The 22,964-nt window shown below is 44.2% G+C and overlaps 1 long non-coding RNA gene across 1 annotated transcript in view; it reads left to right on the forward strand.

The window, feature by feature from the left end:
* Window positions 1–20,868, forward strand: part of LOC143261206 (uncharacterized) — a 34,838-nt gene extending 13,970 nt beyond the window's left edge. The window contains exon 3 of the long non-coding RNA XR_013035394.1: window positions 18,241–20,868. This is a non-coding gene — a long non-coding RNA (uncharacterized LOC143261206). The remainder of the gene's footprint in view (window positions 1–18,240) is intronic.
* The last annotated feature ends 2,096 nt before the right edge of the window (window positions 20,869–22,964 follow it).

The raw sequence follows: 22,964 nt of genomic DNA on the forward strand, positions 1-22,964 counted from the left end.
ACATCTCGCCGTTTCTACTATCGTCCGATTCTTCCACTCGGCTACCCCGTTTTGCTGTGGATTGTATGCGACCGATAACCTACGTTTAATCACGTTATCGCTTAAGAACTTATCAAACCGCGAATTTATATACTCCTTCCCATTATCCGATTGTAGGAATTTCATCTTGCGACCGGTCTGATTTTATATATAGTTCTTGAATTCTCGGAACGCATCAAATACTTGGTCCTTTGACCTTATAAACCGAACTTCGCACCACCTAGAATAATCGTCAATGAACGTGACGAAATATCTGTTACCTGCGTGTGAGTGCGTTCGCATGGGGCCGCAGACATCGCTGTGAATTATTTCTAAGACTTCCGTCGCACGCTTCGATTGTTCCGCAAACGGCGTTTGCGTCATCTTATTTTCGATACAAATTTCGCAACACAATGTCCGTTTAAAATCTTCAACGTTGCCACTCGGTATGATGCACTTCCGCCTCGCTTCCAGTAGATCCTGTTGATTTAAATGTCCAAGCCGCCTGTGCCATATCTCGAGCTCGTTGTTCCGTTGCGACTTCGCTGCGTCCTCGTCTGCTGCCATGGCCCTGTGTGTGGACCCTTTTTTCGTCACGTAATATAGGCCATTTTTACGAATGGCGGTCAAATTGTTATTGCCTTTACCATCGATGACTTTGGCTTGATCTTTTGTGAAAAGCACTCTGTATCCACGATCCGTTATTTTCCCGACCGATAACAGGTTTGTTCTTAGGTCCGGTACTTGCAGAGCGTCTTCTAGCGTCAAGTTCTTTTCTGAACCCCTTTCATCGATAACTACGCGCAAAGTTCCACTCCATGCAGCCTTTTGTCGATATATTCGAAGCTATTTAGATCCTTGCACAGGTGAGGCGTGCTGCCACTATCCGTCGCTCACCCCGTTATTCACTCGTGTTATTTCGCATTTTTGCCCGAATTCCGACGTTGTGTAGAAGGAGATATCGCTGCTAGCACCTTTAGCCGAGTGTCTCGTGTTTCTACCCTTGCGGCACTCGGATGCTATATGGCCGAATTTCCGACATCGAAAACATTTCGGTTTTGAGCGGTCCTCATCGGTATATTTTCCGCAGCTCTGTTATAATTATTTTTCCCATAATTTGGTCTTACACGTCTTCCGGCAACCATAGCGTTAGGCACTGTGTCACACGATTCATTTTTGCGTGCGTCGCTTTCTTCGATGATCTTAATTCGAAGAGTATCGGGAGGTGGCAACTCATCACGCGACTCAATTGCACAGCGTAAAATTTCGAAACTCTGTGGCAAACTAAACAGCAACAAAATTGCCAGCAAATCTGCGTTGATATCCACGTCCATTTCGTGTAGTTTGTCGACAGTATCAAAGAATTTCCTGAGGTGTTCGCGAACATCTTCGCCCTCGTTCATGCGCGTAGCTTTACGCGCAGGCCCCCGTGATTGATAGATCTGCTCGAGTTTCCGCCATACCTCGTTCGATGTTCTACAATCCTTTATTTGTTTTAATTCCGACGGATTGATCGACAGTATTATATCAGATTTTGTCTTTTTTTTTTTTTTTTTAAAGTAAGTTTATTTTTCTCATTTCAGTCATAATATACAGAAAATAATCCTACTCAAAAATACTTTTAACATTAATAATAAAAATTTTGATAGCCATTAGTTATCAATTTGGATAAACTCTATAGCTAGCTATGGTAATATGATATGTTTTAGGCACGTTATTAGGGCGAGAGATTTATATGCTATCAGTCTTGTATCGTTAGTTGTTAGTAAAAGAAAAGGAAGAGTCTTAAAAAAACTTTTACCATCTATCTTAAATATGACTTAGGCTAATTAAAACATAAATAAATAAGGCAGTAGGTGTGGGGTGAGGAGTTGGGATGGGTGGGTTAGGGTTCGGAGGATCTATTTACAAGGGAACTTAAAACTAATGTTGCTGTTAAGCATTTTGCGCTATTTAAGGATTGTATACAGGTCTTAAGACAATCACTGATAATAACTAATGACCTTTGTTTTTCCGGAACTTAGTCTATTTTTTCACTTTTTACGGGTTCTTCTGCGGAGTTCGTCAATGTGCCTGGCGTCGTTAGCTAGCTAGGAGTAATCTTTGTTTAGTCTATCCCTGTCCATTTTGTCCTTGATAGAGAGTGCTGTTGAGTAGTTGGATTGTTATCGTATGTATTTGTTGTCGTCTGGATTGATTTTCTTATTAGCGGAGTGTCTATTCCTATGGTAGATTATGGGTAAGTTATGTTGATCTTGGATTATTCCATTATGGTCACAGAAGAGGAACAGCTCTGGGGGTATGTAACCTGAGCTTAACTTGTTGGGGGTCGTCTCTTCTTCCGTTTTCATTGTGTCTATTATTATTTGATTTTTGGTGTGGCCAATCCTGCTGAAGTAATTTCGGGTGAGTTTTAAGTTGAAGCAGTCTATTCTTGGTATATCAGCTTTTGTGTATATTTTAATGTTACTGATTCTTTTGGTGTAATTTGATTCAGCTGTTCTATATCGGCCGAGGCATGATCTTTCAAATCTTCTTATTTTTTCTATAATTGTTGGCCCGGTGTTCCAGAATATGGGTGCGGCATACGTTAATATGGGTCTAACTAATAGCTGGTAGCAAATAAGTTTGGCTTTGGTGGAAAGATTTTTGTTGTAGAAAAGTCTAGAGTTAGCTTTGAAGGTTCTTCTGGCTTTGTCCAGTTGCGTAATGTGGTGTTTGTTCAGTCTTAGTAGATGATCCAGTTGTACTCCTAGATATTTTACTAGCTTTTTGGGGGGGATTTCAACAGTTTCGTTAGTGTGAATGTTTTTAGCTGTGATTGTTGCTTTTTCTATCTTTACTACGTTTGAGTATTTGATTTGTTTTACCGGTCTGCGGAAGAATATTAGCTCACTTTTGGTGGGATTAATTTTCAAGTTCCAGTTTTTATAGTAGTCAGTGATGTGGTTTAATGTCATTTGTAGTGAGTTTTTGATTTGTCCTACGTCCGTGTCAGCTTTGTAGATTATTAAGTCGTCCGCGTAGGCAATCGAGTGTAGTCTGTCTACGGTGTTGAGTCCGAATTCGTTTATAACTTCGCTATTATAAATGTTGAAGAGTATTGGTGATGTTACTGTTCCTTGTTGTAGGCCTTCTGAGATTTTGAATGTGGTGGTAGACATTTTCGTTCCGTCCCATATGCGGAACGTTTTTCCTTTGGTCATATTTGCTATTAGTAGGATTAGTCCTGCTGGAAATTGGTATTTGTCTAGTTTATGAATTAGCCCATTATGCCAAACTGAATAGAATGCTTTTTCAAGGTCTAGCAATATTGCCCCCACTGTCAGTCCGTTGTGTAGGTAATTGTTGAGGTCAGAAGTTAATTTGTGAATTGCGTGTGTGGTAGAAAGTTTATTCTTAAATCCGAATTGGTTATCTGGTATAATATTGTGTTCAAATGTTCGTAGTGAGACTAATGGGTCTGTAGCTTTGTGGCTCTTCTGGGTTTTTACCTTTTTTTAGTATCGGTAGGATTTTAGCTTGTTTCCATCTGTTTGGGTAATAGGCGTGGTCAATTGCATTATTAAAGAGTATCGTGTATTCTATTATGATGGTTGTCGGTAGATTTTTGATGGCAATTGATGGGATGTTGTCCAGCCCTGACGAAGTCTTATTATTTAGCTTTTTGATAATTTCGCTTACTTCACTGCAAGAAATGAAATGATTGGTTTCTTTATCCAGGTGTACTGGCCTGTATGCTGGGTTAGCGTCTGTGAATGTTGTAAAAGTTGCCTTTGTATCTGTCATTCTTTTTGCTATTTTGCTGTATTTGTCTGTTGTTTCGTCGTATCTTGGTGAATTTATTCTTTCCAGATACTTTCCTATTATCTCGAGTTTAGTAATCGGATCTGTAATGTAAAGTTCGTTGTTGTCGGTCCTGTCTGGTAAAGTTTTCGCTACTTCTTTGTTAAATTCGTTTTTGTTAATATTAAGTCTGAGGTTTTCGATGCTAATGTGTTTTTGTGGTCTCAGTATCCTGTTAATGGTCGGGAAAAATTCATTGGCGTTCTTGAAGTTTATATTTTTAATGATGGAGGCCCAGTATGCGGTTGCAGCTTTAGAGATTTCAATGTGGAGTTTTTTATTGAGTATTTTTATTGTCCGTTTAATTCTGTTTGTCTCTTGTCTGCTGTGCTTGCTCGAGCTTTGGTACCTGATGAAATACAACTTTGATACTAGGAATGACTTTGCCGCGTGTAGTTTTTTTTAGTGTTATTGCTAATGTATTTTTGACAATAATTTGTATTGCTAGGTTTATTTGTTGAGACTATTTCTTTAATTGTTTTTGTGATAAGCAGTTCGAGGTAGCTGATACCTTCGTCTATTTCATTTATCGCGAGATTCCTATTATCCGGTAGTTTATTTTTTAGGTACTTATCGGCCCGTTTGGCGTATTTTCGCCAATTAGTTTTTTTATAGTTGAATGAGTGGGGTTTAGGAGGAGTTGGTGTTATTCCTTGGAACAGTGTGGTTGGTTCTATTGCGAATGTTAGTGCATTATGATCGCTATCGTATGGGTTTGTCCTTATTTTGTTGTTGTTGAGGTTCAGTATTTCTAATCTGCTGTCTGTTATGCAGTAATCCAGGAAAGAGTTTGCTTTGGTGTACGTAGGGTTGGCAGCTGCGTAGATTGTTGTTTAATGTGATATACTGTTGTCGACCTCCCATTGTAGTAATCGTCTGCCCCTTTCATTCGTGTTTGAATCACCCCATTGTGTATTTCTGGCGTTTATGTCGCCGGCTATGATGAAGAAACTGTTTTCGTTGTCCAGATGAAAGTCTTTGTAAAGTTGTTCGAACTCGATTATGAATGTGTTTTTTGTGGATTGTGGGGCGTATATGCTGAAGATGAGTAATGTTTTTTTTGAGTTTACTATTATTTTTATCACTGTGTATTCTATGATTCTATTTTTCTTTGAGTTTGGGTATGGGACCATGGTGTAATTGATGTTGTTTTTTATAACTATTGCAGTACCTCCGCCTCTCGAGTTTGGAGCTCTGTCTGTCCTAATTATGTCGTAGTTGTTTAATTTCAGTTTGTGTTTGTTGTTAAGTTTGGCTTCTGAGATCAGTATAATGTCGTGTTTGTAAGCTTCAATATATTTTTGTAAGTCTAGTCTTTTCTTAATTGTGCACAGTGAATTTACATTTATCGCTGATATTTTGATTGGGTTGCTGGTGGTTGTGTGAGCCATTACTCGATTGACCATTGTGCTAAGTAATCGATTCTCAGTGTATTTTGGGTGATTTTATTATTGAAATCGACTAGTTGCTCTTTGATTTCGTCTAAGCTACTTCTGAATATATCGAGTATTTGGCTTATATTTATGTTGTTGTGGTTATTATTGTCCGTTACTTGAAATTGTGTTCTTTCGTTGCTGTTGGTCAGCATTCTTGGGGGGGGGGGGGTGAGCCTTTCGTTTCTGGTGTGTGTTTCGGGTTGTGCCATATGTTGTGTGTATGGAATTCTATTGTTTTTTGTGATGTTTGCGTATGAAATACTCGGGTCAATTTGTCTGTGAATTTTTTGTGTTTTTTCGAAAGCTTTTCTGTTTTTGTTTTCGTGTTCTTGCTTCTTCATGTTCATTATCATAAACATATATGGGCAGCCCAGGTAAGAGGCCGGGTGCCCATTTTCCCCGCAGTTAGCACATTTTAGCACGTTTTTATTACCTGATTTCTCGATTTTGCATTTTCCCGGTTTATGGCTTTGTGCGCATTTGACGCACCTGTACTCCATGTTGCAGTTAGACCTGGCGTGACCTACTCTTTGGCAGTTTTTGCATTGGAAAATTTTAGGCTTTCTAAGCCTTTCCCATCTTATTGATTGGCTTAGCAGTTTTTTGATTTTGAGTAGCTCCGGATGATTGCTATTTTTGTCTATTTGCACTATAAAATGGTATTTATTGCTATTTGTGCGGTCAAATTGTAGTTTGTTAATTTTGGTTATGCTTATGTTATTGATTTTGAGTTCTAATGCAGCCATTACCTCAGCTTCATTGAAGCCCCCTCGAATGCCCTTAAGGACGAATGATTTGTTTTTAAGATGGCTTGGGGTGAAGGAGTGGAATTGGAGGTTATTTTCCTTCAGGATTTCCATGCTTTTAACCACTTGCGGTGCAAAGAAATTCTCGGTTGCGCGTGCCAGAACAATCGAGCGGGAATCACTTCGCGGCGCGTTCAGCGGGTGAGTTCCAGAAGAGAATATAAAGAGGCAGAAGGATAAAATTACATCTGTATCAATACTAAATTTATTTATTAATAATCTTGTAGGGTGTGATACTTTTCAAAACAACTTGGAATGTGTAACGCTACAAGACATGTTTTACACTCCCATATAGTTTCACTCCGTTTTTTATGTTTAGCGCATACTACGCACCTCCGTTGTGGATTTTTTTTGGCGTTTGTAGGTGGTATATTTCTTGGGAAATGTCCCCATTGCTTCGCTTGTAAGCGACTCGGAGCATTTCCAGCAGACATCCTTCCACGTCTTTGGTAATCAGGAAGACATACTGTTTCTAAAATCTGTTCGGCTACATCGATTCGAAACTTCGAAAAAGAATACTTTTTACATTTTGGTATTTCCATTTTTTTGCAATATAAAATATATGAATTGAGCAGTGCCATATCTGCTACGTAAAAAAATATTTTTTTATAAGTTTTAACGTATTTTCTCATTAATTTAAAAGATGATAAATAACTATCTTGCAGATCCACTCCACCCATACCCTCATTGTACTCCAAAACGATGTTAGGCTTTGTTGTAAGGCTATTATTATTTTTCCACCTCTTTTTTTCCACTTCGATCATCTCAATTTTTGTATGTTTCGTGGACATTACATATATGTCTTTTTTGTCTTTCCATTTTGCAACCAAAATTCCATTACAGGAGCGCGATATCACGTCAGAACGTTTTAGTTTTGCAGCTGCGAGTTCTTTAGGCATATTCTTCCTATTGCATCTCACTGTTCCTGTGGCATTAATTTTTCTAGACTGTAACTTTTGAAATAGGCTTGGCGAAGAATACCAATTGTCCAAAAATAGAGTATGCCCGTAACCAGTTAGTACTGTGGACATAAGCATTGTGACGCTTTCGGAGACACCTACATTCGCATTTCTGTCTAAATCTTGACCAGTGTAGATTTTGAATTTAATGCAATAACCCGATTTGGATTCACATAACTTATAAAATTTCACTCCAAAACGTGCTCTTTTGGACGGATTATACTGTTTGTACGAGATCCGACCCGTGTACTTCATTAGCGACTCATCTAACGAAATGTATTCCGCGGGAGTGCAAATATTTTGAAATTTCTCATTAAAATAATCGATTACACTCCGCACTTTACATAAACGATCGTCATTATCGTTTACAACTTCGTTATCAGTAAAGTGCAAAAAGCGTGAAATTTGTGCAAATCTCCAATAGGGCATTGTTTTTCGAAATATTGGTGTCTCGATTACGCTTCTTTTAGACCAATATGACTGCACAGTAGATTTTTTGACTTGGGACATCAAAATGCACAAAGCAAAATACGCATGTACTTCATCTATATTGGTGTCCCACCAAATGTCTTCAAATTTTCGTAATTTGCGGTTTTCATTTTGTAGTGTTTGACTGGCGTAACGATTAATTTCTGTCACAATAATTTTCCAAAAGTCTTCTGCTAATACTTCTCTTGTCATTTGTAAAGCTGTGACATTTTGCCCAACAAGAATATGTATTCTAGATATTCTTGAATATTCCCATACTTGCGTTATATTTTCCGCGTCTTTCCAAATCCATTCCTGGGATGAAACATTCCTTTCTCTATTCTCATTCTGAACATCTTCCTCGTCGTCAGATATAATTCTACGCCGATTCCGACGTGGAAAAACAATTTGTTCTAAATCACTGTCAGATTCTACATTGTCTTGTCTTTTCCGTTTATTTATAGAAATAACATCACTGGCTTCGCTATCACTTTCCATTTTACAGTCTGGGGTCAATACTAATAACTTTACACGATGAAGAGCAAGCAGAAACTGTGCCTCGGTAAAGAATTTTATTGCACAGTGGACATGCCACGCACGTCATTTATCTTTCTGTAACAATAGCCCAACGACGTGCGTAACACGTCGCTGGCGTTCCGGTAACAAAAGCATGTTGACGTGCGTGGCACGTCTTTCCACCACAAGTGGTTAAAGTGAGCAGACTCATCACTGGCGTTGAGCCTCACAGTATCTCCGTCTAGTTGTTTTACCATAAATGACTCTGTGTTAAGTTTATTTTCTGAAATCAATGCTATTATAGCTTTTATCTTTGATTTTGTTATATATATTGGTGGCATTCTGCCCTTCCCTTTTGGTGTGGTGACATTTTCGGGAGTCCCCTGCGTTTCTTTGTTCTCAGCGCACTCTGCCGCGAGGAGATTGTAAAGGGTGTCCCAAAATTCACGCAAGAAATAATTTTGATAGAAAACACAGGTTTATAATTAAAAATTGTAAATTTTTTATTGATTTATATAGTATACAGGGTTATGTATGGAATAGCATATCGGGTAAATGGCCTCCACGACTTTGCTGGCACATACGCACTCTTTTGTTGAAATTTTCCATGATTGTTTTGCATAAATGTGGCTGAATTTCGTTGATACAGCGCTCAATTTCCTCCTTCAAGGCGTGGGTGGTCGTGGGCTTGTTGACATAAACCTTAGACTTCAAAAAACCCCAAAGAAAAAGATCCAACGGCGTTAAATCGCATGATCTGGGCGGCCAATTCTGATCACCAAAACGGGAAATTACACGACCAGGAAATGACTCATGCAGTAATTGAATTGTTTCTCGGGCTGTATGGCATGTTGCACCGTCTTGTTGAAACCACATGCCGTCCACATCCATGTCATGCAATTTTGGCACAAAAAACTGCATTATCATGTCGCGATAGCGAGCACCATTAACCGTTATTGTCTGACCAGCTGCATTTTCGAAGAAGAATGGTCCGATGATGCCTCCAACCCAAAATCCGCACCAAACAGTGACACGTTGTGGATGCATTTGTTTCTCAACAATCACTTGTGGATTTTCTGAACCCCAAATGCGACAATATTGTCGATTAACAAAGCCATCCAGATGAAAATGAGCCTCATCGCTGAAGATGATTTTGTTCGAAAAATCAGCATCCACTTTTTGTTGTTCCATAATCCATTCAACGAACTCTCTTCGCTGTGCGTGGTCAGTAGGCTTCAGTTCTTGAGTCAATTGAACTTTGTAAGCATGAAGATGCAATTCTTGACCACGGCGCCGAATTGATGTTCCTGGACTCTCAGCAACACTCTCTCGAACTGCTTCAATGTTTTGTGTTGAACGACTTGTTGAAGGACGGCCAGACTGTTTAACCCATTCGCGGCGGAGCGCTCTGAAATGAGTTGCGCTCTAAGCAGCCGATGCCAGATCGACCGCGCGGACAAAATACGCGAGTCGTTCCGAACGCGGTGTGCGGAGCTGATTTTGCTGGTCATTTCTCTAACGCGGCTGGCCGGCACGCCGATCAAACAATAATATTAATAATAATAACAATTTTAGTAATGTTTAACAATCTTTAATAATCTTAGATAATTTTTAATAATATTCCTTTGTGTGGTACAATCTAAAGCAGGGTTCAATACATAAACCAACTTTACAGTCTTTACATTCAAATCGAGTTTCGGTTCGCTTTTTGTGTTTGCTGCAAACCACAAATTTCCGCCGACCGTTCTGCCGCTTTCCTGTGGGATTGATATATTTGGATGGAAAATGTGTTTGAACCAAACGTAACAGATTATCTTTGGATGCAGTTTGGCCTCCAGACTTATTGTTACATATATTTTTATTTGAATATTTGAGTAGAATTTCTCTAATGAGACGTAAATGAAATTTCGCAAATGTTATATTCTGTTTTGACGTAATTTTGTAAAGTATGTAAGTATTGTAAATCGAAAGGTCCACCACATGGGAAAATAATTTCTTATACCATTTTAGAGTTTTACGAATAGTATTAATGGAATTTAAAATCATATCCGTTTTATCAACTGCTCCCATAACGCGATTATAGTCTACTACGACAGTTGGTTTTAGAATTGGTCTTCCCGTTTTAATATCATTTCTTTTTGTTTCTGTATACTCAGCAGAATGATAACTTGATAACATTAGCACTTCTCTTTTGTCCATCCATTTTAGTGCTAATAATTTATCCGTAGATTGAAATGCAACTTCGCCTTTGCATAATTTATTGGATATATTAGGCATTCCACGTCTGGTTTTCTTCACGGTTCCAAATGCATGTGTCCTATTGTGATGTAAGAGAGAAAATAATGCCGGGCTTGAATACCAGTTATCGGTGACCAAAACATGACCCTTATTTAGATACGGTTCCATCAACGTCATGACAATATTTCCTGATTTTCAAATTTCTGCTAAATTATTGTTTGTTATATCCGTGCGCGCTCCACAATAGACAATAAAATCTTGGATATATCCAGTATAACAGTCACAAATAACATACGACTTGATGCCAAATCTGTTTCGTTTCGAAGGTATATATTGCTTGAAGAAACATCGTCCTTTGAAAAGCAGCAAGCTTTCGTCGATGCATAAATACTTGTACGGCTAAAATGCTCGTGAAAAAGAATTTCGCAGTCTGTCGATGATGCTCCGAATTTTTATTAGCACGTCTTGATTTGTTGTTTTATTGTTATCATGAAAGTGCAGCATTTGTAATAGAGATTTATACCTGTCTTTTGTCATTATTCTTGGAAAATTTTCCGTTCGTAATAACTCGTCGGTTGAACAATATTCTTCTATTGATACTTTTCTTACTCTTGACATTAACATCGACAGAGCAAAAAATCGATACATTTCGGTAACTGTTGTATTTTTTCATGCCAACAATCGTGAGTGCCTACTGCGTACAGTTTTCGTAGTATAATAAGCATTGCTTTCTCTTACAATATGTTCAACCATATTTTCGGAAAGCCAAATTTTGTGCGCTCCAAAGGAATTGCCGCGGATCGATGTCTGGTAATTCCTCAATGTTCTCAGAATCTGATTCCGAACTACTTGGCATTAGGCGCTTTTTATTATATGCATTTGGAATTCTACCTTTGTATCCAATTTCTCTAAACATTTCAGACAGGTCAGAATCCGATGAAAATTCCATATCATCGTAGCTCATATTCGTCGTCCATTTATCCATGATTAGGGCAAAATTTGTGGATAATTATATTTGATTATGTAAAAAAAATCTTTGCACAAGAAGCGTATGCTGCTAGCACGTCAAAAACAAACGACTTAATGGACATTATTGGGCAGTTGTTGATAACAAACGAACGGTGCTTTCTTTCGAAGAGAGCGGCTCCGGATGGGCACCATCTGGCGCTGTTCGTTCGCAGCGGGTAAATTTGCCTGAGCGCCATCAGGCGCTGTTCGCTGAGAGTGAGCATCTATAGATGAGCGCCTAAAGGCGCTGTTCGCCGCGAAAGGGTTAAATCTGGGGCCGAAGTTGACGCCTAGGTATCTGACGGTCTTCTCCATTGCTATTGATCCATTCCCGATCTTGATCGTGGGAGGGCGCCTGATGTCAAGGAGTCCCTTGAGAAGGATCATTTCCGTTTTAGAGTCCGACAGATGCAGCTTGTGTTGCTTGCACCAGTCGGCTATGGTCTTCGTGGTAGCATTGCCTCTGACCTCGAGTTCCCTCCTGGAGTCGCCAGGGATCAGGACCAGGAGGTCGTCGGCATATGCTATGGTAATTATGTTGCAGCGAGCCAGAGTGTTTAGAAAACCGTCAAGCACCAGGTTCCAAAACCTCGGTCCTAGGACTGAGCCATGCGGGCAACCCTTTGTCACCCCTTTTTCTGCAATGTTATTATTGTTCTTGATCTGCACAGACCTCCCCGAGAGATAACTCTGGATAAGCCTGTACAGATTCGCCGGACAGTTGCGCTTCTTCAGGTTGTCCAGGGTTGAGGGCCACCAGACATTGTCGAATGCGCCAGCTATGTCGAATAGTATTCCAATCACGTATCTCTCTCGGCTTTATGAAGTGATCCGCCTGACTCTCACAATTGCTTCCTCCGTGGATCTGGCTGGACGGAAGCCGAATTGCTGGTCAGAGGTATGTGGGTGATTCTCAAAGATGCCTTTTAGTCTTCCTGCTATTAGCCTCTCCAGAACCTTGCTAAGGACCGGGAGGAGGCATACAGACCTGTAGGATTTGGGGTTGGCGGGGTCCTTTTCTTCGTTCTTCAGAAGAACTTTGACGTCCCTCCGCTTCCACCTTACCGGAAATGTCGCCGATGAGAGACACGTGTTGTACATATGTGTGATTTTCGCGTGTAGTATGGGCAAGGCCCTTTGTACTACTTCCGGTTCCATTGCGTCAATGCCTGGGGCCTTCCCCCTTTTCAGTTTCCGGATGGCCGTGTCGATCTCTGAAATGGTGAATGGAGTGGTGTCAGTAGTGTTGGGCGATTCGAAAACGGTGGACCGAAGTCGCCTGTGCTGTTGCGACTCAGTGCTCGTTTCATCATCAGGTACGAGGCTGCTCAGAAGCAGTGCAGCAGTGTCTTGCCATGTCATTGTGTGTGTGTGTGCTGTTGTCTGTGAGGTTGTTGCAAGCTTTAGCGGCGTGGACTTTCCTGGTTTGTAGTCTATAGACTACTCCCCAGGGGTCTTTATTCCCCTCAGTTGTCACAACGGAGATGAGACAGATCGGTCGGTAGGACTTCGGGGCCTTCACGTCCTTGCCCTCTCCCTTCAGGAGCATTCTGAGGGAGCCCACCTTCCTGGTGGGGGGAAAGACGCCCCAACGAAGGCACCCGTTGAATAGACGAACTAGCTGTCCTAACATTACTTTCGCGGCGGCCTTCAGCGCTCGGACCTCGATGAGGTCCGGTCCTGGTGCCTTGTCATTTCCGAATGTATGGATCGCATCCACGACCTCGTCCGGTGAAAACGGAGAGGCGTCCGCGGTGTTTGGCGCGATTCGCACGTTCTCCCTAATCTCTCGCTGCGCGGGCGTGTCGTCTTCCGGCCGGTCGTCCGGGACGTGTGCTTCCAGAAGTTTGTTGGCTGTCTCTATCGCGCTCGTGGTATTGTCGTTGACTCGCCGGACGGTGCTGAGCACCCTCTCGACACGGAGCTTGTTCGCTTGCAGCTTGTACACGAAGCCCCAAGGATCCGTGTTCCCGTACGACGATACAAAGTTTCGCCAACTCTCGAGTTTCGCCCTCTTCACCTCTCTGCTGTAGTTCCGCAACGAAGTGCGGTACTCCAGCAGTTTTTGGAGGCGTGAGGACTCATCTCTTTCCTTCTGGAAGGCACGTCTCTGTCGGTAGACAGCCTTCTTCATGACCGTAAGCCCTTTCGTCCACCACGGATTGGACTTCCTGAATCTACGCTTTCTCGGCATTGACGCGGTGCAGGCATCTGTAATGATGTCTGTGAGCGTTTCTGCCATTCCTATTGTTTCCTCCGCTGACTCCAGGCTCAGGGCTTCGAGCCTCGATCGTGAAAGATCGGACAGGATCTCGGAGAATCGTTCCCAGTCGGCCCGACGAGTGTCGAACCGAGAGTTCGCGACAACGCGAACGCTACGAATCTATTCTCAACTGAGGTTTCGAGTAACCTCAGGAGACCGTCGAACATAAGGTTCCAGCACGCGGGGCCGAGGACGGAAACTTGCGGGCATCCTCTTGTCGCGCGCTTGGAGATCCTTTCTGTTCCTACCGTGAGACTGACCTTAGGGTCCTCGAAGTAATTGGAGATTACCTCGAAGACGTTGCGCGGACAGTCTCGATCCCTAAGACTACCTAACACTAGGGGCCACCAGACATTGTCGAAGGCTCCGGAAATGTCGAAGAGTAGTGCGATCACATGCCGATGTTCGGTGTCATCGACCATGCGGCGCAACTCGACAATTGCATCTTCAGTCGACTTTCCGCGCGTAAACCCGTACTGTCTGCTGGAGATGCGTCCCGTCGCCATCGCCGTCTGCTCTAGTCTGCTCTTAAGGAGCTTTTCAAATGTTTTCCCGATCACGGAGAGGAGGCATATCGGTCGGTAGGACTTTGGGTCCTTCTCGTCCTTTCCTTCGCCTTTCAGGAGGATTCTCAGAAAGCCCACCTTCCAGGCGGAGGGGAAGGCGCCCCATCGAAGGCACCCATTGAATAATCGCGCGAGTTCCCCGAGGATTGTTTTCGCGGTGACCTTCAAGACTTGTACCTCAATGAGGTCCGGTCCTGGCGCCTTTTTGTTACCGAAGGAACGAATCGCTCCGGCCTCCTCCCATAAGGAGAAGGGCGGGGCGTCGGCGGTATTCGGGGCGATTCGCGCCTCTTCCCGGAGAACCCTTTGTGTCGGCGAGTCGAGTTCAGGTCGGTTGTCAGGGACGTGGGCTTCCAGAAGCTCGCTGGCGGTTTCTAAAGCACCGGTGGTACTTTTATTGTTGCGCCGGAGTGTGCTTATTACTTTCTCTACACGGAGTTTATTCGCCTGAAGCTTGTATACGATGCCCCAGGGTTCCGTGTTCCCGTTCTACGTCACGAAATTTTGCCAGCTTTCCTGTTTCGCCCTCTTCACCTCCCTGCTGTAGTTCCGCAACGAAGTACGGTACTCCTGCAGTTTTTGGAGGCAGGAGGGTTCGTCTATCGTCTTCTGGAAGGCACGCCTCTGCCTGTACACGGCCTTTTTGAGCTTAGTTAGCTCTTTTGTCCACCACGGGTTGGACTTCCTAAATTTCCTTTTTCTAGGCATTGACGCGGTGCAGGCGTCAGTGATGACGGCTGTGAGCGTCTCTGCCATTCTACCTACATCTTCCACCGACCCCAAACTCAGGACTTCGAGCCTCGACCGTGAGTGATCGGACAGGGCCACCGAGAACCGCTCCCAATCCGCTCGACGAGTGTCGAACCGAGAGTTCGCTGCTCCCTGATTTCCCGTCCCGGCCCTAGGTGCCCGCAGCCGGATGTCGATGGCGTTATGATCGCTAGTCGCCCATTCGCTTCTTATTCTCCATTCTCTGATATATGGGGCCATGGAGGGGGATGCCAAGGTAACGTCGATGTATGACGATCCTTTTGGCGTCCAGAAGGTGGGTGGTTGACTAGCGTCGCTAGCTACAGTTAATCTAAACGCGGAGACTAATCTTTCTAACTGCGCTCCCCTCTCGTCTGTGCTGTGCGGGCTCCAGAGCGAGGATTGCGCGTTCGCGTCGACTGAAATTATTATTCTCTTCCCCCTCAATGCCAGGAGTACCGTCTCCAAATGCTTGAGGTGCTTCTCTATCTCATCTTGTTGTTGGAAATAATAAGACACCGCGTAGAAGGAGAAGCCGGGGGCCAGCACTTCCGCACATGCGCAGTGCGGATTACTGAGCTGCGAGATAAAAGTGACCTCAAAGTGAGGGTTGGGGATGGCGACAGCGGCCCATGGGGAGTTGGTTTTCACCGTCGCCACCCTCACTCCGGTCCCTAATCCGTTTACCCTTTATTCTGCGCCTTGTCTGCTGACGTGTAGTTCCTGCAGGAGCAGGACGTCCAGCCGCTTTTGCGCTATAAGTTCCCTAACTTCGCCCGTTACTACAGCTGAACGTCGTATGTTCAGCTGAACGTCGTATGTTCAGCTGTAGGATCCTAACTCCCGTGGTTACATTCGCGATCGCGGGGCCGCGGTTTCTCGTTGGGGCTGGGGGGACGCGGGGGTTGGTTTTCCTAATATTCCCTATATTCGCAGCGTCGCACCTTACGAGGTGGACGCGGACGGCGCGAAGACCGATCCCGTCCAATTGTTTATCCGAATCTACTCCTGTTGCATTGCCTAGGTCGTTACCGATGTCCCTCCTAATCCTAGCGGTTAATTCCGACGGGAGTCCCTGTGTCCGAGGCCCTAGCTTTGTATTTTGTGTCTGGCATTAATGGTTTTTTGAAAAATAACTTCCCGCCTTCGTCCTTTCTCGTTCGTTTTCCGTTCTCATGTCCGTCTGAATAGCATTGGTCGTATGTGAATGTACGGCTTTCGGCTGGCGATTTTTTCTCGTTGTTTTGGGCTCCTTGTCAGACCCTTCCCGTTACTTTGCTCTTCCTCTTTTGTCTTTTGTCTTTCGCTCCTTTTATCTTTTGTCTTTCGCTCCCTTGGGCTCTTCCGACCTTTCGAACCCTTTGTTTTCTTCTGGGTGTTATTACCCAGTCGGGGCACTACTCCCCTTTTGTTTGGGTGTTACTTCCCTTTTTTTTCTTTTATGGGCTCCACCCTGCCCATGGGCTCCCTCAGGCCCGATATCACCTGGCCTAGGCCCTACAAACACTTTTGGCTCTGGAAGGTGAGGTTGCCGACCCTCAAGCGTAGACACACAGTCAGGCCCCAGTCCTTTCGCAGCGGCAGCATTGGTTTCCCCGAAGTAATAGCTAGAAGGTGGAATATTCCTTTTTTTTTGTTTGCTACGTCCTTCGGGGTACTCATAGCAGGAACCACGGGGAGGTCGCTGCTTGTTAGCCATGCGCTTCTAACCCATTAACGCCCAAAATGAAACTGCAGTATATTTTTCTATTGTTTTTCTATTTATTAGTCCATAAGGGATAAACTATGCTATATAAGAAGATAAAATGAAAAAAATATATTTACATATCAAGTTTTAGGGGTGTACTCAGCCGTGTACAATGGGCGCTTTAGGAGTGAAATTGTTTGAAACAAGGTCGTTCAACACATAGCGTTTTCAAACATATTTCGCAACGCCAGCGAATTCTTTGGTGACAGATAACACATCGCAATGGGTTTTCCATCCGTTCAGGATTATGACCATTATTGTTCCGACCCCCTAGTGCCGCTGAGGATGACGGACGGCTCTTAGTTTTCGTTGGACGTAAATAAGTCCGTGCAATAATTCGTCTGAAAGATAACTGGTCCATGTAAGTTATCTCTTGTTTAGTTTTACTGAGCAAAACATGTAGTCGCCAAGCATTTGATATCGCCATATCTAACAAATAGGTAAATATAACCCACCACCACTTTTTTCCTTTTATTGAAATCCGATAAAGGCTGATAGACTGATCCATTTGGTCAACTCCACCCATTCCTTTATTATAGTTGACAAACATTTTAGGTATATTTACGTCAACCTTTTGCTTTCTGATGTTACACCATCGTTTGACTTTGCCCAGAGGCTCTATGTCATCAAAATTAGTTCCCATTGTAACGACATTATTGTCTTTCCAACGTACCATAGTTATCTCATTCTTTGTATCAAAACTATAATCATATTCCGCCCTAGGCTTCTTCTTCATATTTTTTACTGTGATCAGGGGACATTTCTTCGTCCGATTCTCTCGAACGGTTCCAGTACTTCTAAAACCTAGTCTACCCAAATTGAGCAACAATTGATGATTGGTAAAAAAATTATCGAAATATACGATATGCTCTTTAGGAACTACAGGCATTTTAGCCAATAAAGATTTCACGACTCTCGCACCAAGGGTATCATTAGAAGGTTCTGTGGATTTTCCACAATAAACATCAAACGCGTAGCAATAACCATCTGAACCTGTCGCAGCCCAATTGCGATAACCAAATCTTACAGGCTTTCCTTGTATAAATTGTTTTGATGGATGACGCCCAAAATATTTGATCATGGACTCGTCCACAGACAAGCTTTCATGAAATACACCCCACTGACTAGAGTTTCGCTGAATCAAATCGCATAATGATCTGAGTTTGATCATTTTATCTTTCGAACCATCTATTAGACCGTTATCCACAAAATGAAGATTTCTTTTTATCTCCAAAAACCTATTGCGTGACATACAATTAGCAATCAATGGAACACCAAGGTCTTCATCCAAACTCCAGTAAGCACGTTCAGATGGCAATTCATGGTAACCGGTCAGTATCAGTACACCAAAAATTTTTTCAAACATGCACTATCAAGTTCAAAACCATGCCTATTATTTTGATTAGCGTACAAGACACTGTTAGTTGTTATCAAATCCATTACGTCCTGATCAAATATTTTTTCAAACAACATTACGGGATTGCAGTCTGCTAAGCTTTCAACAACGTATTTTTGTCTCTTTTGTATGATATCGGTAATTTCATAAGATGAACTATAGGTTGGCTGAGTTTTCCTCCATACAGGTAAATGTACATCACATTTTTTGGCACGTTTTGCAGGAATAGGTCTTAGCGGCTCATCATCACTGTCGCTCAATTCCGAAACATCGTAGTCAGGATGACGCCGACCTACCTCAATAGTCCCTGGAACGTCCATAGGGAATCTTGAAGCCGCCAAATTATCTTCATTACCTTCTTCCTCATCACTCACCACAGCCGGATCTGGTGGCACTAATACCATATCGTACTCTTCATCATTGCTTTCATCAGCCATAATTGATTCCAAGGCTTCCTCCAGTCTCTTATAGCTGGTAAATACGTTCCGATTGGCCATTTCAACTTATAAGTAATACTGTAAACAAAACGAAATTTTAGTACGAATCTGCCCGCTGTACCCGCCTGTGTACAGCAAATGAAACAAACCCTACTTTACAAGTTTTGTAATCACCTTTAATTCTTATGTTATTATTACCAACACAAATAAATAGACTCCATAAAACTAAAAAAAGAAGTTGAAATATTTCACTATTTTTGATAAAAACCAACAAAATAATCTTACCTTGTATGTCGTGTCTGGACTCCGTATTTTATTACACAATAAGTGAAATTTGTTTTCGCGACACCGCCTATTTTTATTTATTATATGGTAACTAGTGTCATCTAGATTTGTAATTTCTAACTACTTTCAACACTTACCACAGATAAAATACATAATTTATCGATTAAGTAGTTGTACCTGTGCAGGTACAGAGGGCGGTAATGGGCTAATCCGGCCGACACAATCCTGCACTTTTTGGCGTTCGTAATCGGCCCAGAAAAGAGATAGCACCTCAGGCGGTCGCCGACTGGTCGCACCCGCCTGAGAGATACATTAGCAACTCCCGCCAGTAGATAGGGACATTTAATTGTCTACTTTTATTTCGAGCGATAAGGCTTACTCCGGTTCAGGCCATACCGAAGCTGCCGAATGCAGCTTATACTGGCGAAGTAGATAGGGACATCTAATGTCTACAGTAATTGAGCAACAGGGCCGAGGCCGGCTCTGGCCGGGCGAAGCAGCGCTTGCTTATGCCAGTCGATGTTATGCAGCTGAGACCACTGCGAAGGGAGAGGTCCGCATCCGGAAACTGCGAACGTCGTGCTCGGAAAAACCCCTTCCTCACCATTTACGGTTCATCGGAGAGGAAGATCGTCCCACAAAGGGGGTAACTCACTTAGCCATTCCCCCGGCGGCTCGGCCCCGAGGGGGGTCGAGTCGCCGGGAGAATGTTTCCAGCGGGGGCCATGTGGAGGCGGAGTTACCAGCGTAACGCTCGATCTCTTACAGGTTCTCCATTTGAGAGATTTGCGGCGGCCGTCGTCGCGACTCGCTGGGGAGCGGCTCGCGAGGACATTCTCCGCGGGTTACCCCGGAACACCGTTGTCTAGGACATTAAGTCTCTAGTGATTTAACGTGCAGCTCCTGCCCAAAGGCTTATCCACACGGCCCCCGGGCGCGGGATTGGGATATCGCCCAATCAGCGGGTCCTCGAGGGACTACCGGTATACTCCCAAGATGTAGGTCCTGTGAGCAGACAACCGGTGGTGCCGAGCGACTTTCCACGCTCTACCGTCTCTGGAGGACGGTGCCCGAGCTGTACCATGCGCAGCTCATCCGCCGAAGCCCCCGGAAAGGAGCCTCTCAGCATTCAGCCTTACCACTGCCCCCGCGATGGTCCTACCCATGACCGGGCCGAGGCAAGCCTCGGGGGCGCCCGGTCCCCGCGGTACCAGTCGTGATCACTGGTTGGATCTTTCGTAGCAAAGCTACTACCAATTTGGGAGGCCTACACTCCCGGCATTGGTCGGCCAGCGCTTCGGGTTCGTGGTGTCGCTACTCACCAAAGGTCCTTACAGGAATCAGCCGGCAGGACCCGACAAGTCGTATCCTACCGACCTTTCAACCTGCAGGGAACCCCCCTGCGCCTCGGATACGCCAGGCTTCACCCGTCCACCGTTTCGGCAACCTTCATCCTTTTCCTCGCAAACATATTCTTAGCCATCTCACTAAAACATTCATATGTTGCCCTATCACCCAACACACTCGCCACATCCACACTTCCATCCTCACACACTTTCACACCGCTTTCATTCAACCTTCGGAGGTCGTCGTACCATTTACACCTAACCAAAACGTGCTTCCAGTCCTCATTTCCTTCATTACATCCACACATCCTAGTTTCACACAATCCACGTTCCCATAAAAAGTCATTCATACTTCCATGCCCAGTCATCATGAAACATACATACAAACTCGGTTCAAACTCAACATTCTTCCATGCAAAATGCACATTCTTTATATATTCATACGTTACCCGTCCTTTCTCACTTGCATGCCATCTTCGCTGCCACACCTCTCTCATTCTTTCATTCATAAATTTTTCTTTCTCACTCTCATCCATTCCAGCCATTTCATTATCACTCAATAACTCATTCTCTCCTACATTCACATCATGCTTCACTTTCCATATCATGCCTCTCCTTCCACACTCCAGGTCCCAGGGGAGTGTACCCATGAGGACCTGCATGGCTTCGGTCGAGACAGTCCTGCACACATTCAAACAGGCATACAAAACTATTCTTTGACATTTATTCATAATTTCTCTTGCATACTTGTGTCTCATCATATCTGCCGTAGAGACCTAGAGATCGAGGGTCAACGAGTTGTTGACCTGATCCTAGGTTGGTGCAGATCAGCAAAGCTAGAGATCTCCGAAAATAAATCCGAGGCGATTGTCCTGCGCAGCGGATATATCGAGAGAGATAGAATAGGCCGACGGGGAGGATCGCGCCCAGACCGAAAACGAACGGCAGTCCGCGCTTCCAAGTTAGACTTAGTCAAAAGGCCACCGACCATTCGGATCGGAAATAAGTCCTTGAAATTCAAACCCTTCGTCAAGTACCTCGGCGTCCACTTTGATAGGGGCATGGGTGTTCGAACCCACTGCAACTATATAAGTGACAAGGTCGGCTCGCTCTTCGCGAAGCTGGGTAGAATGGCAAGGCGTGAATGAGGGCTCCGCTTCGGGGCGCTCTCCGCCGTGTACCGTGGGGTTTTCATCCCGGTGGCAACGTACGCTGCCGCCGGGTGGGCCGATCGGTGCACGGAGGGGGAGCTCAAGGTACTGAGAGCTGTACAGCGTCGTGCTCTCATCGCGATGACCGGCGCATATCGCCGGGCATCGTGGGACAGCATGTGCGTGGTGGCCGGTGCTATACCCATTGACGTTAAGCTCAGGCAAACCAAAGTCTTGTACGAGACGCGCAAAGGTAAAGACGCCAGACTAGGTAGCATCGTCGTTCCGGCGGGGGCCGACGATGCAAAACATAGGTTAGCGGTCGAGGCGTACAAGGTGTGGCAATCCATGTGGAATTCTTCCGAACCACTACACCACGCAAGTCCTCACCGGCCACGGAAACTTCCAGACGTGCCTACGCGCGTACGGAGTTTCCGACGGTGAGGAGTGCGCGTGTGGTCACGGATCGGACACGGTCGATCACTTCCTCCTCGACTGTCCTAATTTCGACCCGCAAAGAGAAGCCCTCCGCGAGGTAGTACCAGCCGGAGACTGGAAATGGCCGGAAGCGGCACAACACTTCGTGTCGTCTCCAGAGGCATTCCAGGTCTTCTCCGACTTCTGTAGGGAAGCCCTTTGGCTAAAGGGCTTCATGTAGGCAACCCCGAACACCTGTACTCCCCAGGACCCGGAAGGGGACGACTTATGTCCCCATCAACAACAACCCCAAACCCCTACCCATCCCTCCCAACTCCCATCCTTCCTCCTAGGTCTTCGCTTAGTGGACGCGAGGCGTCGCGTCACGAGTTCGCCTCCCCGTGGTTCCCCGTGGGCGCTAGCGAGAGGAGGGTAAAACCAGAATCTCGCTAGCGGCTAAAGAACTCGTCCATTGCAAACGGCTCAATGGCACGTGCGGATTTTTCCTTGGCCCCTCTCCTTGACAGTGGTTGGACTGGGGGTAGATGGCCGCTTAGCTGTGTATGCCCGTAAGGGCGAGGTAACATATCCGCGTCACCCTCGCGGTGACCGGATTCACACTAGATGTCTCATCATATCACACCATACACTTGCACCATACATCGCACACGCTTCAAACAGACCTTTGTATATCACTCTCATGCCTTTCTTCCTCATTCCCCACTCACGTTTCATTACTCTACTCATTTTCCCAACCACTTTCGTTATCTTTTCCTTCAATTGGTTCAAATGTTTTTTAAATTGCATTCTCTCGCTCATCCATATACCCAAATATTTTACACATTCAACTCGCTTCATAGCTTTCTCATTCATACGCACATTCGGACTTCTTGTATATGCCAAATTCCCTTTCATCATCATCATTACACTCTTACTTTCAGTCACATTCACTCCCACATGTTTTCCCCATTCACAAACAATTTTCATCCATTCTGTTCCCTTCCTTTCCAGTTCCACTCGATTACGTCCTTCAACCATCAATACTAAATCATCCGCATACGCAACGCACTTACATCCTTCCATATTCAGTTTCGTCAGAAAATCATCCATCATAAGGTTCCATATAAACGGTCCACCTATGGAGCCCTGTGGACATCCACGCTCTACATGCTTCCATACTATTTCATTCACTCCAGTCATACAAACCATTCGATCCTTAAAGTACTCCTTCCATAACCCAATCTCATCACATTCAATCTGTCTTAACTTTCCAATCACGCGACTCCATTCTAAATTATCAAACGCTCCTTT

The sequence above is a fragment of the Megalopta genalis genome, unplaced genomic scaffold (assembly GCF_051020955.1).
Source record: "Megalopta genalis isolate 19385.01 unplaced genomic scaffold, iyMegGena1_principal scaffold0041, whole genome shotgun sequence".
Lineage (NCBI taxonomy): Eukaryota > Metazoa > Arthropoda > Insecta > Hymenoptera > Halictidae > Megalopta > Megalopta genalis.